The following is a 17,253-nucleotide window of genomic DNA, read 5'->3' on the forward strand; positions in this document are numbered from 1 at the left end:
CCTGGCATTGTCTTTTCTGCTAAGCTGTTGCTGTGGCCTCAGCAATCAAAACAGGATGGAATTTATCTCTGCTACCACAGTTCAATTATTTATGTATTTCAGCTAACTGTCCTTGGAGAAGCTATTGAAAGATTGGAAGAACCTTTTCTGCTGCTCTCTGTACATTTTTATCTCTTGTTTGCAGACTAAACTGCAGAAAAGAAAGCAGGATGGCATTGTAATGCACAGAGGTTTGAGCCTGAAATGAATACTGAAGTGAAAAATAAGGCTTTGTTAGCATCTGTACTGCAAACTAATGGATAGCAGAGAGATACTTACACCTATTTTCAATATTTCTGCGTAACACTGAAGGTTGTACTGTGGCCATATCTGCTTGAAGTCATAATGTAAAATGTAAGCATGATTTTATTAGCTAGAATGCACCATTAAGTTTCAATTCAGTAATTCTGGATTTACAGCCTTGTTTTGACTGCATTACTTGCTAACCCATAGACCAAAAACTTCCTGAATTTTTTTTTGATTTCTGTAAATCCAATGCCTATGCTTTTTATTTTATGAGAAATTTTTTATATTTACTCGTTTGATGGACAAAAACTGCCATCAGAAACTGACATAAAGCTCCAAAGTTTCTTAAAATGAGTAATATCACGTAAAGGTCAGTAAATCTCATAATGAACAGCTGTATAATATGGAACAATGGTCAATAGTTCATTCAATCTAATCATCAGAAGCAGTAAAAGTTGAATGAAAAAGCCACCTGAAAGTTCACAGCTCTGTTATTAATACTTAGGAAACTCAGTGAGGAGCCTTGACCTTGAATATACAGGTAAACATGCTAGGTAATATATTCGTTTGCAGTATTGAATTCATTTTTAAATTTGCCGAAACATAGAGAAAAATGAGACAACACTGACACAGACACATAAGTACTTCTAAAATGTGATGGACTGAGCTGCCAGAAATGGACCTACATCTGTAGGATTCTGTCCAAGGGTCTAGAGAATATGACCTGCTAACCTCTGTGTTTATGCTAACTCCTCTTTCTTAGATTAGGAGGCTGCATCCTTTACCCAGACATGTCTCATGGTTATTCCAGCTTGGATATTACAATATAGAAGTTGAACTTTAAGCAAAAGCTTAGTTTTTGTCTTTATGTTCTTCCTTAGGTAAACTGCCTAGTACAAGTGTTGGCAATTTGTTCCATTGTATAAAGAAGCTACAGTAAAATTACTGTTTTCTTCATTCAATCTTCTTGAATGAAGGAGAAATATGTATTAAATTTAGTGGACATGAAACTTTCCTGAAATGAAAATGACATTTTTTAAACTTTCTTGAATTTATATTAAACTTCAGAATTATTGCAATTGAAATATTTAATATCTACTTTTTTTTTTTTTATAAAGGGAATACAAGGAAAACCCTCTGGGACTAATTTAAAACGAATTCCAATAACTATCACTGAGAACTCTTTAACCTACAAGATAAAGTATTGAAATGCAAGTAACAAGGTAATATCTCAATTACTACATTTTAATGAGTTTCATACTCTATTCCCTCAGTGCCTGAGACATTATTATATTCCAGAATGATTTTTTTATTACCTCAAATATTATTTATTTAATAAAATATTTAAGAAAACATAATATGCAGTTTAATTAAAGCTAAGGGGGTTTTTTATGTGCATCATCTCAATAAATGTTATTAAGGAATTAACCTGGCTTGAAGTCTCTATACCTGTAGGACCAAAACATCCTTCCACTTTCCCTCTTGCAGACCAAATGAACTGATAGTCTTTTCACCCTTTGAGTACTCAGGAATTCATGCTGTTTGCATACTAGTGAAATGCAGAAAGGCCAAGGGCATAATGATCTTAACAGTCAAATCATCCTGGTTTAAAACCAACCAAACAAAAACAACACATGAAGAACTGTTTCTTTTTCTTTGATTTGACAGCTGTTTTAGTGCCTTTTATGCCATTTAAGGTAGGTTTCCATTATCTGCAGACTGATGGGGCAACAAACTGCAGCACAGAGCTGAGAAACTTGCTGAAATAGTCCTGCTGCCAGAGAAAATGCAGCACCACCAGTACCCGAAGGATTTAAAATACACCCTCTTGGCTGTTTCTATGGTGTGCGGTAGTTAGTTCATTGCTTTTGTTTGCGTAAGCTGACAAGAAGCAATAGGACATGGATCTCTCTGCAAAACTAAGGGGCTGTGAGAAAGGCACGCTGCTGTGCACAGGGAGGCACCTGCATTTGGGCAAGGTGGCTTGCATCATCTGGGAAAAGAACTTCTGCACAGTACCTGTACAGCACCTCACAGTGAAAGGTAAATTAGCTTTCCTCACAATATGCCATGTTCCTCTTGGATTGTTCAAATGCTTACTTTGTTCTAAGTTAAAGAAAATGTGGTTTTGAAGATACTCATTCTCTATGACTTGTTTGTACTTGTAAAGTGCTTTAAATTCAATACATATTTACTCAAGTGGAACTTGTTCCACTGTTCTTGTCAACTGCATGTATTTTATAAGTAGTTTCAAGAGCTGCCTGAGTAAAAAAAATAGATACTCAAGAGCAGAACATTGTTCTCCTGATTTAAGGATGGGTAGCTAAGTTGTTTATTCTATTTCTTTGGCTTTTTGAAGCCTTTAGAAAAATTTAAAAAACCTTCCTGTATACTTTTTTGTCTGGTAGGCATGAAAACGTCAGTACATTAAAAATACTTTTGGAATTAAATTAAGGAGCCAGTTGCAACCTAAATCTGAGTTCATCCTTATTGAACTGAATTAAAAGGACTACACACATTAGAGGTGAGACAACTTCTGGTTCTTTCTCTAGTTTGAAATACTTAAAGAGAACTTTTAGCCCCTCTGAAACATAGCACTCTCATTTTCTTGTATTCTGTCTCAGCTTTTGTAGTTACAGTAAAAGCAGCATTTTCGACAAATCAACTATTGCCCTGCAGTTAATTTTCCCTTCTGGAAAAGATTATAGACAAAAAGATCTCAGAAATCAAACATGAGTATATAACAAAAAGAAACGTTATGTAAAAAAACAAGTATGGTAGAAACCACATTTCCCTAATTACATGCATGGACTGCTCCCTCCTTAAAAAACATACTTGACTCTTGTAACCTTACTGAAAGTAATTCTATTCACTTGTTAGCCAGACTGACTACACTACCCTGTTTATTGGCACCTGATGTTAAGATCATTGTATGGTCCCAGTTGTTAGTCTACGTTAAATGCACTCAAATACAGTAAGACTCTGACACTACCATAAAGTCTTGATCCAAATTTTTAAAGAGACTGATGGACCAAGAGAAGTCAACATAAACCTGCTAGCAGGCTGATATCATATGCAAGGAAGAAACAAAAGACAGTGTATGACTGAAGTAATACCATACGGGTATGGAAAACTGAAATTTTGCTAAGAGTTCAGTGACAATCAGGACATTGCACTTCCTGTGCTCATGTAAGGGCTCTGGAGGGGAGAAGGGTCCACTCCAGCCTAATGCTTACGTACTCCTTCTGACTGTAAAGCAGAAAAACTTGATGAGGTAATGGGAAGGTGTATATAATTAAGAGCAATGCACCAACAAATGTTCATTGTCAACCTGGCTCAATCTAAAGCACCTCAGGCAGCCACATGGTATAGTTTAATCAAAAGTTGATTCAGAAATTTCTTGAACAAATTCTGTCATTAACTGCAGAAAAACCTAGCTAATCATCGTACAATAATACACTATTTAAGTCTGACCCCATGATTGATCAATTTACTTTGTGGACACATTCTACTTTGAAAATATAGAGTAAATGACATAAAATTTTATGAATAGAATATTTGTTTGTTAAATCATTTAATACAGTCATTAGAATCAGCAGCTAATCCCACCACTTTGCCACTCTTACAGGCACTTACTGCTGTAAAGGCTGTTGCCATGTGTGTTCTTGGAGTACAAAGCACAGTGCAGGGCTTAGTGCTGGAAGTGCTAGCCTGAGCAAATTATCCACTTTGTGCAGTAGCCCCCTTCTGAGGAGCAGCAGTGGTGGCTGCAGTTGGTGAGGGCTGGGAGGTCTGAAGCAGAAAAGGACATCTGTCCAAGGCCTTGTTCGTATCTTTTTATTCACTTTCTACAGAGCCCCCGAGGTGTCTCCCTGTGAGACCGGTACTATACACAGGTCTTCTGTGAAGCACTTGAAAACTGAAGTGTTTTCAAGTGTCCAGACAGAAAGAAGAAGGTATGCAGGGCCACCAAGCTGTCTTGTCACACTGGCTCCTGAGAAAGCCCAGGAGTGGTGGGGAGGTTCAGGCAGGCACTCCAGCACTGATCTCTGTCAAAGCAGCTGCATTTCTTGCACAAGTGACAGTCAGGATCAATAATTTGGAAAACTGCAGGAAGGTGTGTCTGCTGTAACAGTTGCAAATCTGCAGGAATGAGGCCCAGGTGATGTGGGGTGCCAGCTGTGCTGGGAGTAGCTGGGGTGTCAGGCAGTGGTGGCCGCTGTGAGAGTGCTGGGTGGCATGTAGGGTAATGGAGGAGCACCAGACAGGCAGCCAAGGACGGGACAGGGACAGGGACAGGGACAGGGACAGGGACAGGGACAGGTAGGGTCCAGTCCAGCTCAGCTTGGTGGGTAAGGGCATAGGAGGATGTGTGTGAGATCTGGGGCAGGCATGTGCTATGGGAGCTCCTGCAACAGCAATTGCTTGAAAACTCATTAACTGCATCTTGCTTCACTCCTGCCAAGACCTAAAGAGCTAAAAATTTATTGTATTTCCCAGCCTCTCCCCATGATACATCCCACTGGCCTGGAGGGGGAGCTGCCTACACGGACCCTGCAGCTTTGAGGCAAGCGGCTCGTCCTCGTCAGCTGGAGAAGCTGATTTTCACAGCTCATCCTTTATCTGTAAAATCACTTGAGCTCTTCCTCAAAAATGGCTGAGTTTCTGTGATTCCTTTGTCTGGTATACACAGTTAATTAAAATCTCTGGGTGCAAAACTTTTTTGAATAAGTGTCCTAAATAAGTATTGCCAAAATGATTTTGAAACTCTGCTTATCTCCATATTTTTTTCCCTAGCTTGTTTCCTTTGGAAAAAGGCATAAAAATAATGAATAATGTGATGATACCATCTTTTCTATTGCTTTAGTTTTCTAGATGTCAGTATTATCTGTTTCAGCAGTCATCATTGCACAGAGTAGACATAAACTCTCATTAGGAGATTGCATTACAGCTTAAATTACACTTAGCCATCACCTTGAATTTGTTTGTATGTCCTTCAAGCAAATTCTAAGCCAAAAAATCATTAGTAATACCTTAGTACTCCTGGTGTGCACCACCTTTACAAACAACTCAAATGTTAATAATTTAAATTTATACTAAGAAATAGTGTCCCGTGTTCTCATAAATGAAACAAATCCTATCACTTCGCTGTTTTCTGCTAAAGCTGGAAAAACACACGGTTTATGACTTGGAGGCGGCAAGTAAACAATATGCATCACTTGTCGACTCTTTCCTTCTGAGACTAGTATCAGCTGGAAGCTGCATATAAATATTCTATGTTGATCAATACACAAATGTCAATAGGCACATAGAGAAGGCGGCTTTTAAAGAGCCATTTATGAAAAACTTCTTAGAGAAGCTGCTACCAGAGGAAGAGAGAGGCCTCCTGTGTATTTGGTTTTGGTATAAGTGTCTACAAGTTATAGACTAGTTGATGTGTACACTAGTCCTGATTAGCAGGATTGCACATCAGCTGGAAGCACTCTCAGCATCTAACATCAGCAGTGCTGCACCTTGCTGTGGAACTGAAGAAACGTGTGGCTGTCACTGCTGTACTCTGGTCTTGGATTACAAAGGTGTTGCAGTCGATTAGTAAAACACACTGCAGGTTAGAAGAGCAGGTATTTTCATTCTTACAGCAGTAGAGATAAAATCTACACAGAGCTTCAGGTGCAGTAACAATTTCTTTTAAATAGACTGAGCAAATCTATCTTTTTTTAGCAATAACAAAGAAAGCTATAGACATTTTTTAAAAATCTAGTTACAGATTTGATCAGCAGAGAAGGTGCCTAAAACAAAGAACTAAGAGCACTGGAGATAAGCATCCTTATCATCTTTTTGCTACTTTCTTCTCACATTAGTTTCATCCATTAGGCCCAGAGGGGGGGCTGTGCATGGGGCACCCCACCAGCTTTGCCTTCCTGCAGTGCCTTGCAGCAGCCAGCTCTTTGTTTTTCTTTTTAGTTACATTTCTCAGCTTTTCTTTGAGTTTCTGAGTTCCGTGATTTATCTTTTTTTGCTCACCAGAGGGAGACAACAAGAATAAACCTCTTTGTTCCAACAGTGATAAAAGCACAAGAGGGAAAGATGGTATCCTTTCTTCCTTCAAATCAGCAAAAGGTTGTCTGAGAGAGTGCCATATGTGTGAGGCTGTGGATTAAGGAGGTGTATTGAGCCAACATGAGGGCAGGGCATTTTGCTTCATCCTCCTGCCAATCCAGCAGGAGTGAAAGATTTGCAGGAGAAAAATAGTCTGCAACAATTCCTACACATGTCTATCCAAAACATCTATCTCCTAGGGGGAGAAAAAGCAGTAACAAATTGTTCAAGAACATGGGTAGCCAAAAGATCCTGACCCTGCAAGCTGCATATCAGAATCTCATGTAAGCTTTGGGACCAATTTGTAGGCAACAGCTCTCCCAGCGTTCTAGCACTTCATTTTGCAGGGTAAGATTACACTGGGCAAGTTAGGAATGGCAGTCTTAGCACGACATGGTGGTTTGCTTTTTTCCCACCATGGAGAATTCAAATTATCTCAGTAGCACACTCAGCCCCATGGGGGCCTGAGGTCTGTTCTAGGCCATTGAGACAGGGCAGATCAAGAATTAAAGGGTGATCATTCCTGGTCTAGATAGCACTCTGAGCATAAAAATCTCAACTTTTGCTAAATATAGCTTTTTCAGAAAGAGATGTTTAACATACTGAAATCATAATGAGCATAGAGCCTTTGGTGGCCCACATCATTAAACTGAAGTTCCTTCTCCTGCTTATTACTTCAGCATTGTCACCACTAGCACTAACAATTTTATGAACCTAAGCTGGTTTTCCCCACACTTTTGGATGGTCTAAAGTCCTCAGAGAAAAAAAATCCTTTGTTACAGAATAAAATGAATGCAATCCCCTGGAAATACTTGTTTTATCTTAGTATCCCTTCTTGGCTTTTTGATGGACTTTTTTGGTTGAGCCAGAAAGGAAGAAAGCATAACTCTATAATCTTGATCTAAACTACCAAGCAGCAGATTCAAATCAGCAAATTCTGGGTGTTTATCAGTGTGAGAGTGGAGGAATTTGCCTCACTGGTAACCCTGCTCAAGGTAGCAGGGCTGGGTTGCTTTGCCAATGCATTCAGTGGAATGCCAGGCATTATCAGTTAATAAGGATCTTGCTACAAAGCCTCATCTCTGTATGATGAAGAAGTCATGCATGTTCCTTACTAAGAAGCTGTGCACACTTTTTCTTTCAAAACCAGTGTAAAAAGCATAAAGAAACAAAATTATTTTTTCTTAAATGTAGCATATCTTATTTTTCTTACATTCTTACTTTGTGGTGGGTTTGTACAGATAATGCTGTACATGCTACAATATATGTTGGCAGTATTATTGAAGAGCCAAGCTCAACGGGAGAAAAAATATGAAGTTTATCTCATTATCTTTAGGATAAAATTGCAAATGGGTGTATTTTCATAAAGCTTCCCAGTTCTCACCATCTAGTTCTAATTAAAGTTTTGTGTAAATTCATACATCTTGTCATAAGCCCAGAGAAAGTATGGGGAAATTAAAAATTCAAGACATTCATACAGTCTTTTAATTTTGCATCTTTTACTATCTTTGCTTTAAACTTTTGCAGGGGAAGCTAATGCTGTCCTGTCAAGAGAGATCTTTTATATAGCAGCAGTACCTGCATGTGGAACACAAAATTCACACATGAAGCTGAGCTAATACACACAGAGACATCCACCCTCTTCCCAAGAACCTTGAAATGCAATTTAAAGGGAGTTGCAAGCAAAAGGAATTATCGTTGGGAAGAATGTAGGGAGAGGACAGGATATCTCAGATAGCACCGAGACACAGAAGCCATTATAGATTTAGCTGTCATCCTTTTAATTTCCTGTGTATGTAGTGAGCATTTGGCTGGGTGGGTATTTCTGGCTGCCTCTAAAATCAGAGAAAAGCCTGCTCTGCTGGGAGGTGAATAGACAGACTTGTTCAGCGTGACATTTCTCCCCTCTAAAGGCCATCAAATTTCCAGAGTGCCCCATAAAAACTTGTCTTCCTGAGAGCCAGGTTGCCTCTCCAATTCAGGCAGTGCCAGGGTGTTATTGTTGCCTCATTTTTTGAGGTCTCTCTCTCCTGTTGATCAGGGTTGGCCCTGGATCAGGGAGCTGATGCACTTTGCATGGCAAAACCTTGTGAGAGGCAAGGTGATGTTCTCATTAAAGAACATGGTGATGTTCTCATAGCTGTGAATCCCTCAGGAACATCCTGACCTTCAAGAAACTCTGTTGTTTGAGCTGTTTTCTTCAGAGAGGCTGCTGCAGAACCTGGAGGAAAGGTCTGGCATACAGGGCACACACTGACATGTCGGGCAGAATCACGGGAATATGTCACTGATGAATCATTCTGTATTAACTCACCTACAGCTCTACAGAGGGTACGACTTGCAGAAAAATCATGAAATGTTACCTCAGGTACTGCATAGCAAATCAATTAATAATTAGTAATCCAGTAATAACAACCAATTTCTAAAGTTTAATAGAGTCTTGTGATATAAAATTGTTTCAGATGGTTGTGGGGACTACAGATTTTAGGAACTATAGGTTTTATATCCATATGTATGTGTTTGATTTCTTACTACCTTGGATTTTGTACAATCATATGCATATGGTAAAAATGCTGCAAAGCTCAATCAAGTCAGACAGATAGCAACATAGTTTGGACATTTGCAGATGGCCAGATGGGTGGAGAATCACATCTTCTATAAAGCCAGGGGTGAATGACCAGGCACCAACGTCTAACTTGAACAGTGAGAGATAAGAATGTTTTTAGCAATTAATTAAGTAAAAGTGCATTTATCCTACATAGTACTTGTTATAGTGGCTTCTGAATATGTTGTTTTAGCAGCCTTAATAGCAAGTCTCAACAGATCATGCAAAAAAACTGAATTGTCTTGGCAGTCACAACATTAGTCTGCTACACATTTAAACAGACTGTGGAAATAGAATTTTTTAATAGCTGAAGTCCAGGCACCTGGCAAACAGAATGTTTTGCAAGGAGATTGGTTTATTTCCCTTGACAGTTTTATTAAACTTTAATCACCTTTTCAATGAGTGCGTTGTTTAGTACCCACTGTTCCTATGGCCTAAATCAGGGACTTTTAAAAAGATGAATACTTATTTTTCTGATTCTCAAGCACAGTGCAGTTCTGCTGTCTTTCATTATCAACTGTAAACCAGAGATAGAAATTGTGTAGATAAAAGAAGGCAATAAAACAAAATTAAAGTGCTGTCAACACTAAATTTGTCAGAAATTTAATGAGCTTTGCCATAATGGGTGCTGATTATAGGTAATATTTCACAATGTCATTCATCACTCAACAAAATAATATACTTTCAGGAGACAGCTGTATCTATGTTCTGCAATGATGGAAGTACTTATAGATGAGATTGATGTGTGCTGTGAGCAGGTGCCATTGCTACCATGCTTCAGTTAAAAGCTGTGTGGATTATATGATGTTGAAGTTGTCTCTTACCCAGTATTTGCTTCACAGAAAGCCTAAATAACAGTAATTGAACACCCAGCTCAGCTGGAACTGTCTGCTGCTAGCCATTTCTAAGGTTTTATGTTGATCTGATGTTTGCCTCATTTCCCTCTGGTCTCTACGCTGCAGCAATGTCTGTGGCATGTGAAGGTGAAGCTTATTATGAGTCAGGAACCAAAGGTGTATGATAAGGCTACTGCCCTGCCTGGAGACTGTGGATCCCCCAGCCCTATGAACAACCACCCATTAGCAGCTGGGCCTCATGGGGACAGCCTTTATGGCAAGCACTATAGAGTGGTAAAAAATTCTGCCACTTTAATTGCTCTACCATTGCTCCTGGTACCTAGGAACCTTGCTTCTAGTTATTTTCTAGGGAAGAGAAAAACCCAAAGAGTTTACTGATGGATTTACAGGCAGATTTTCCAGCTAGGTCAGATCTTTCATTTGCCTTCAATGCTTTTTTTTTGTCACAACTATAAATCTAGCTGTTTCCACTGATTACATTCCACTTGTGTGGATGAGAAAATTAGGTAAGTCACATCTGCTGGGCATCATCCTCTACTCATTTGCATTGGTGTAACCAGGTAGTTGCTACACCTGTAAAAAACAGAGGGACAGTAGCTCTCAGCACAATGACTCACACCTGGTGGGTGTGCACACTAATCTCAGAAGTGTCTTTCATGGTGGGGAATCTGCTTGGAAACTGATTTTTTGTGTTCACAAAGAGACTTCAGCATGGACACAGATACTCAGACAACCAAAAGCAGGAAGCCATTTCAATTCCAGATTAACCTTTATGTTACTTGCTACTTCAGGTGCCATCACACAAAAAGTATTGGCTGGATTTCTTGATAGCAGGGTTTGAGAAGACTACATCAAAGCTAATAAAAAAGGCATTTTTAGAGGATATGTCCTTCCAAGTCCTTAAAATCCTTGTTGATCCTGGTAATCTTACTCACACAATCACCTCATTACTAGAGCCCTCTTTATCTGAAGGAGTACTAAAAAATCCAAAATCTGGCCACCTATTACCTGGAGCTGACTCTAAGATTCAACACAATAATATTTCTGAAGCTAAAAAAGAAATTGTGTAAAAGCACTAAGATTTTAATTGGTACCGCAACCAACAGTATTCCGAATTCTTCAAATATGTAGCCACTGCTTTATTATAACTAACTTTTGTCACCGATCCATCTGATATCAAGACATAAAGAATGTAGGAATGAGCCTATGAGCCTATGTGAGGCTATGGAAGATGTTCTGAATAATCTAATATGGATGGGGAAGAAAAAAGCAAAGCCATATTTAGCTGACCCTTATCAATGTCTCTCACTGTACAGTGCACATAGGACTGGACTGAACATTGACATTGAGTTACTCAACGCTGAGTGGCCCAGGGTAAGCCTGGAAAGCTCTAAATCTGGGGCATTTTCTAGTATCCTCCAAAATATCAGCCAAGGCATAGACAGTAAAGTTTTGCCTTTTTGAGGTATGCCCAATCACTTTTGGATTGAGATTTGTGAAAGTGATTTTCTTTCTTTTTTTTGGACACTCTGAAAGATGTTGACAATGTTGTGAAAAAGGTCCACTAGCTCTTTAATGAAGTCCTGACTCGATAAATAACTCAATAATAAAGAAATAAATAAATAAAATAAACAACTGGGAAACCTCATTTTTTCTCCAGGTACACTTAGATGAAGACACAAATCACCTGAGATTTATTACAAAATCCAAAATGGTGCAGTCCAGTTCAACATCTGGTAGCCCGAAAGTTGACTCAGATTTCGTTTTTACACCATAATTTCCCTTTGGATATTCATAGTGTGTAGACACGTTCAGTTTGGTGTTTCTCTTATTTCACAGGGATGCAATCCAAACTCAGTGCCCATGCAATACAGCACACCCTCCTTCTGCAGTACGTGCTGCAGTACCCAAGCTCCTCAGGACTGAGAGAGAAGCACGTTCCTTGGTAACTCCCTGTTCTCAGACCACAGTTGTTCAGGGCACCATGTCGTTTGTTTCAGCCTGTTTTTATTGACTGGGTAAATAACTCCCTGGATTACAGCAGTTGCAGTTTTCCCTGGGGTTACATTTGGCAACAACCTGCTCACCCTTCTTTAACTGCACTGTTAATTAGGAGGCCTGTGTTTCCCTTCTTGTCAAAAGCAACTAAGCTCCTTGCCACTGGAATTCTTTTTTTTCCCTTCTCCTAGGGTAAGAGAACAGTGATTGTTTGTTTGGTTATGCTTCAAGCCTTTCGTATGCTTTTAATAAAATCTGTAATTAATACTTTGAAAGGGTGTTTTGTTCCTTCTGTCTGAGCACATCTTGAGCACAACTTTTCAATGGCAATAAACAAAAATAAAGAATAGTTAATTGCGCTCCCAGCATGACTCTAACATTACTTGGAGTTCTGCAATAGCCTTTGATGGCTCCATGTGAATGTCTAAAAGAAGTCAGTAGGATATTTGTAACAAGCAACATGACTCCATTAACATGTCAGAGGGAGAAGTTTGGCCAAATACTGTCAAATCTTTCACAGTGTAAAAATCCAGAGACACTGGACTTTCTGGGTACACAGGGCAAGCTATTAGTGCTCTTTTCCTATTTTACAAGAAAGCAGCGATTGTCTTTGACCTGTTAAAAAGTATATAGAGCATGTAAAGCTTGCATGGACTGCAGCTGAAGTCAAAGACAAAACTAGACAAATCAATACAAGCAGAAATAGCATTCCCACATGGAAAAATAATAGCAGTATAATTTCTAAATAGTGAATACATTTTACTTACCATCAGATATCACAGTCTGAGAGTTTAGTTTTAGACTTTGAAAAATTTAGACATTCATATGCTTCCAGATAGAAAATAACCACAAGAGATTGTATTCATCTCACATAACCTGTTGAGAGACTCTGTCTATTGCCAAAGGAGGGAGAAAGGCACCTCCTGAGGGTGGCTCAGGTTTTCAGTCTTTAAGCTACAACTTTAAAATTAGATGTTCCCTTGACTTGTAAGAGAACATAAATTTCTCTTGTCATTAAGAGACGATAGTTTTTCAAGTCAGGCATACTATACTTTTCATATCTGGACTACATGAACATTTTCTCTGATTTATATGCCACTGATCACTATTATGACTAGAAATCTGAAATATAATGAGGATGCAGCAATTTCTGTAGCCACACAATGAGCACTTGAAAGAAACTTTGTATTTTTCTGAAGTGTTGGTCCTTGCCTGAGGTATGCTGTTTAACTAGATGAACCACTGATATGCTAGGAAGACTGTCATGTACTTATTAATATCTTCTTATTCTTACCTATTTTCTTATTCTCATAAGAGCTTTATATTGCATTTTAAAACTTTGACCTGTCTGAAGAAAAGTTGCATTTATGCAGATACTGAATGAAAAATATATTTATTGGCTCTCAAGAATCACACTGTTCTCTACTATGAAGTACCCTGCTCAATGCTTAAAACGCTTTAGCACTTTGTACTGTAACATTTTTATATAGTTTGATTTGAAGGCATCCAGCTTGTTCTGAGAATCACTTTAGTACCCAAAAAACTAAATAGATAAGTTTGTTACAATGCCTTAGGACAGCAATCACAGGTGTATTTAAAAGTGTGATCCTGGGAGAGGGTTGTTCTCATGTGCCATATCCATACAGCCTTCAGGATTGAGTGTGGAGATATAAGAAATGGCAGCTCTATCACATGCAAAGTGTGTGTCAGATAAAGTGAGAAGGAGGTGGATTGAAAACTGGCTGGAATGGCAGGCTAAAAGAACTGTAGTCACTATCACAAAGTCCAGATGGAGGCAAATCACTACCAGAGGTCAGTACTGAGGCCAACCCTGTTTTAACATCCTCATTAATAACCTGGATGATGGGAAGAGTGCACCCTTAGCGAGTTTGCAAAATTCAAAATAGGGAGGAGTGACTGATACAGAGAATTGGTGTGCTGCCCTTCAGAAGGACCTCAGCAGGATGAAGAAATGGGCTGACAAAAGCGTCATAAAGTTCAGTACAGGGAAATGCCAAATCCTGCACGTGGAGGGGAACAAGCATATGCTGAGATCTGACTAACTGGGAAGCAGCTTGACAGGGAACAATCTTGGGGTCGTGATAGACAGCAAGGTTACCCCAAAGCAGCCAGATAGACAGCAAGGTTACCCCAAAGCAGCCATGTGCTCTTGCTGCCAGGATGGCCAGTGGTGCCTGGGCTGCCTCAGAGAGAACATTGCCAGCAGGTTGAGGAAGGTGATCTGTCCTCTTCACTCAGCATTGGTGATGCCACACTTGGACTAGTTCTGGGAGCCTCAGTACAAGGGACAGATTTCTGAAGTGAATCCAACACAGATGATTAAGGGACTGGAACATCTGACAGATGAGGAAAGGCTGAGAGAGCTGTTACTGTTCAGCCTTGAGAAGAGAAACCTTGGGGGAATTTCACCTATGAGTATAAAAATGTGATGGGAGACAACAAAGAAGAGGGAGCCAGGTTCTTCTTCAATAACAGGATAAGAGACAGCAGGCATAAGTTGAAACACAGGAAATTCCACCTGATCACAAGAAAGGTGGTTTTTTGTTTTTTGGTTTTATTTTTTCTTTTTACTGTGAAAGTGATCAATCACTGCAACACATTGCTAAGAGAAGATGTGGAGTCTCCATCTGCAGAGATAATTCAAACCCAGTGGGCAGAAGGCAGGCAACCTACTGTAGCTGACCATGCTTGAGCAAGGGGGATGAACTAGACAAGCTCAAGAGCTCCCTCCCAACATAAGTGATTTTGTGACTTTGTCATTGCTAACAGCTTATTGTAACCACAGTTCCCTGCAAATGCAAACTGAATGGCTGTTTGCTCTGTCTTTATAGAAAGCTTCCAGAAACTTAGGTAAAACTAGCCCAAACACATTTGTTGAGTCTTTTTTCCCTCACAAAATCATATTATAAAAATTCATATACACAGTTGTCCATGTATTTAATTTTGGAATATTTTCATTTCAGAAAACTTTGAAATTCCTTCCTATTTCACTTTATGCATTTTTATTTATTATTTTAAGTGTTTCATAACAGATAAGCACTAGTAGTGCTGCAAGATAGATTGAACGCCTAATTTTTAGAATCAGTACAGGAGTTAATACATTTTACTGATTGAAACAGCTTCTTAAATATTGTATCAGGTTGATTAAGTTCAGTGCACAGAGAATCTAGAAAAGTTATTCTGTACAACCAGAAAGTAGTAACTCATCTTCATGATAAAAGGAGTACTGACTCAAATGAACAAGAAAAGAGACACTACTTATAGGGAGAGAGGAAAACAGTGACATTGATGTCTCGTTTTGTGGTATCTAGCTCCAAAGGCTTCCTTGTTCACCCTAAAACAGTGGGATTCCATGTCTCCTTCACCCTAGTGCTGAAATCATTGCAAGAATCAGGTATAAAGCTCTCTGCAGTGCACCAAATACATGCTGGAAGAGGGCCACCATGCATTGCTGTCAGAAAATAAGATCTGAAACCCTGAAAACTTTGTAAAAAAAATAAAAGCTCTTTGCTCTCTTGGCACTAAGCACATATAAAAAATATTAAAAAGCAATCTGAATACTAGACACTAAAAGGGAACCTAAATTCATGAAATGAAAGAAAGCTCTGTAAGTACTGTCTCTGATAGTATATTCTTTTTCAAGAAAGGCATTTATTTATCACTGTCTTATCAGTAGCCCAGTGGTAGTCTGTGAGCTAGAGATAAAATGATTTTTTTCTTTTTTTTCTGGCTAACAAATGAATTCTTACAGGATTCTAAAATGGCTACAGTTTGCTCACCTCTCAGATGTCTATCTCTTTTTAGAAGGGTATCAGAGGTAAAGTTTTCCCAGACTTTAGAGACAACCAGTAGTTGCCTATTAACTACCTGAGAACAGGACATGGGTTGGCTTCTGGGGTAGAAAGTAGGGAATGATGAAAACAGGGAAAAGGCAGCAGCTGGAGGACAGAACAGACACCAATCTCTTGACTGCCCAGAGTAAGAAGGGAGGAAAGAGTTTGTTACTATATTTTCTGAGGAAAGAGCTGCTTCTGGCATAAGGAATTAGGTAAGGAAAAGCATGCAGGTGAAAGCTTATGGGGCCCTTCAGTCAGTGATGCTACAGCCCAAACACAGCTCTGCAGGAACTAACTTTCAGAGAAGACTTGTTTTCATCTTAAAGGTCAAAGGTCTGTTAGATCATCTCACTGAGCTTCCTATTAGCGTACCAAAATCTTTTTTCCCCAATTACTCCAGAATACAGTCCAGTAGCAGGAATGTTTTTGGATAATGTACATCTTAACTAAAGGCATACTGAAAGCCTTGAAAGACATCCTGCTTTCCCCTGGGGGCTTGCTGTGATGGGTCACATTACAAACATTTGCTCTATGTCTAATTGAAATCTGACTGTTTTCAGGTACCTGTCACTGAATCTTATTATCTCAGTTTCTGCTAGAATAAATGGGCTTTGCAGGCTTGGTATCTTCTTCCCCGGGGAATCCTAATGCAATCCTGTCATCTTTCTGTCTTCTGCTTAGTAAGATGCTAAGATATTTAAATCTCTTCTTATAAGGCCCTTTTAAATTTTTTATACAAAAACCTCCACATTTTTTTCCTAGCATTTATCCTGTTCAGCATCCCTTGCTACATTTTTATCCCTTTTTTAATATCCAGCCACTGCATATTATATTTTCTCTATTTAAACCATTGTGTTTTCTACATTATGGAGTTATTCTCCACTGGATTGAATTTGGAAATTCCAACTCTGTGATCCCAGAGATTCTCAGTTTTCCAAGATGTAGCCAAGATTAATGTTGCCAAGTCAAAGAGCAAAGACTACCTGAATAGGCTTTTTAAATTTTAAACAATGTAAAATAGATGTGCTGAATTTTCCAGTCCTCTATTTTCCCCTACTAATTACCCATCTCCACTGTTTATATATAGATTTGTTCTATATGTAGATAATTAGATTATCCTATAGTTTGGATTTCTTAATTCGCGTTAGACTTTTAATATCTCTCCCTCCTACAAGGTCATTTTTTGCAGCTCTGCATTGCATTTTTGTGAGAGATATACACTTGCAATTACAGGAGTTCTACAAATCATCACTGTGAATCACAGACATAAATAAACAAGGCTGATGAAAGACCTCTTACTGCTATCAGCTATAACATGAAACAGGTTACACATATGGGCTGTGACCTGTGAGATCAGATTGGTATCTAGAGTTTTAATCTCTGTTCTTGCTGTGGTAGAGAAAAATGGCTATCATTTATCACTAGCAAAGCATGCAGCAAGCAATAAGAACGTGGGAACTCAGCTACTTTAATAGTGGCTGCTGCGTATGTACATAAGCAGTGCTGTGCCACACGTCTACTACAAACAACACACTGTAATTACGAACACAGA

Source organism: Ammospiza nelsoni, chromosome 2 (assembly GCF_027579445.1).
Source record: "Ammospiza nelsoni isolate bAmmNel1 chromosome 2, bAmmNel1.pri, whole genome shotgun sequence".
Taxonomy (NCBI): domain Eukaryota; kingdom Metazoa; phylum Chordata; class Aves; order Passeriformes; family Passerellidae; genus Ammospiza; species Ammospiza nelsoni.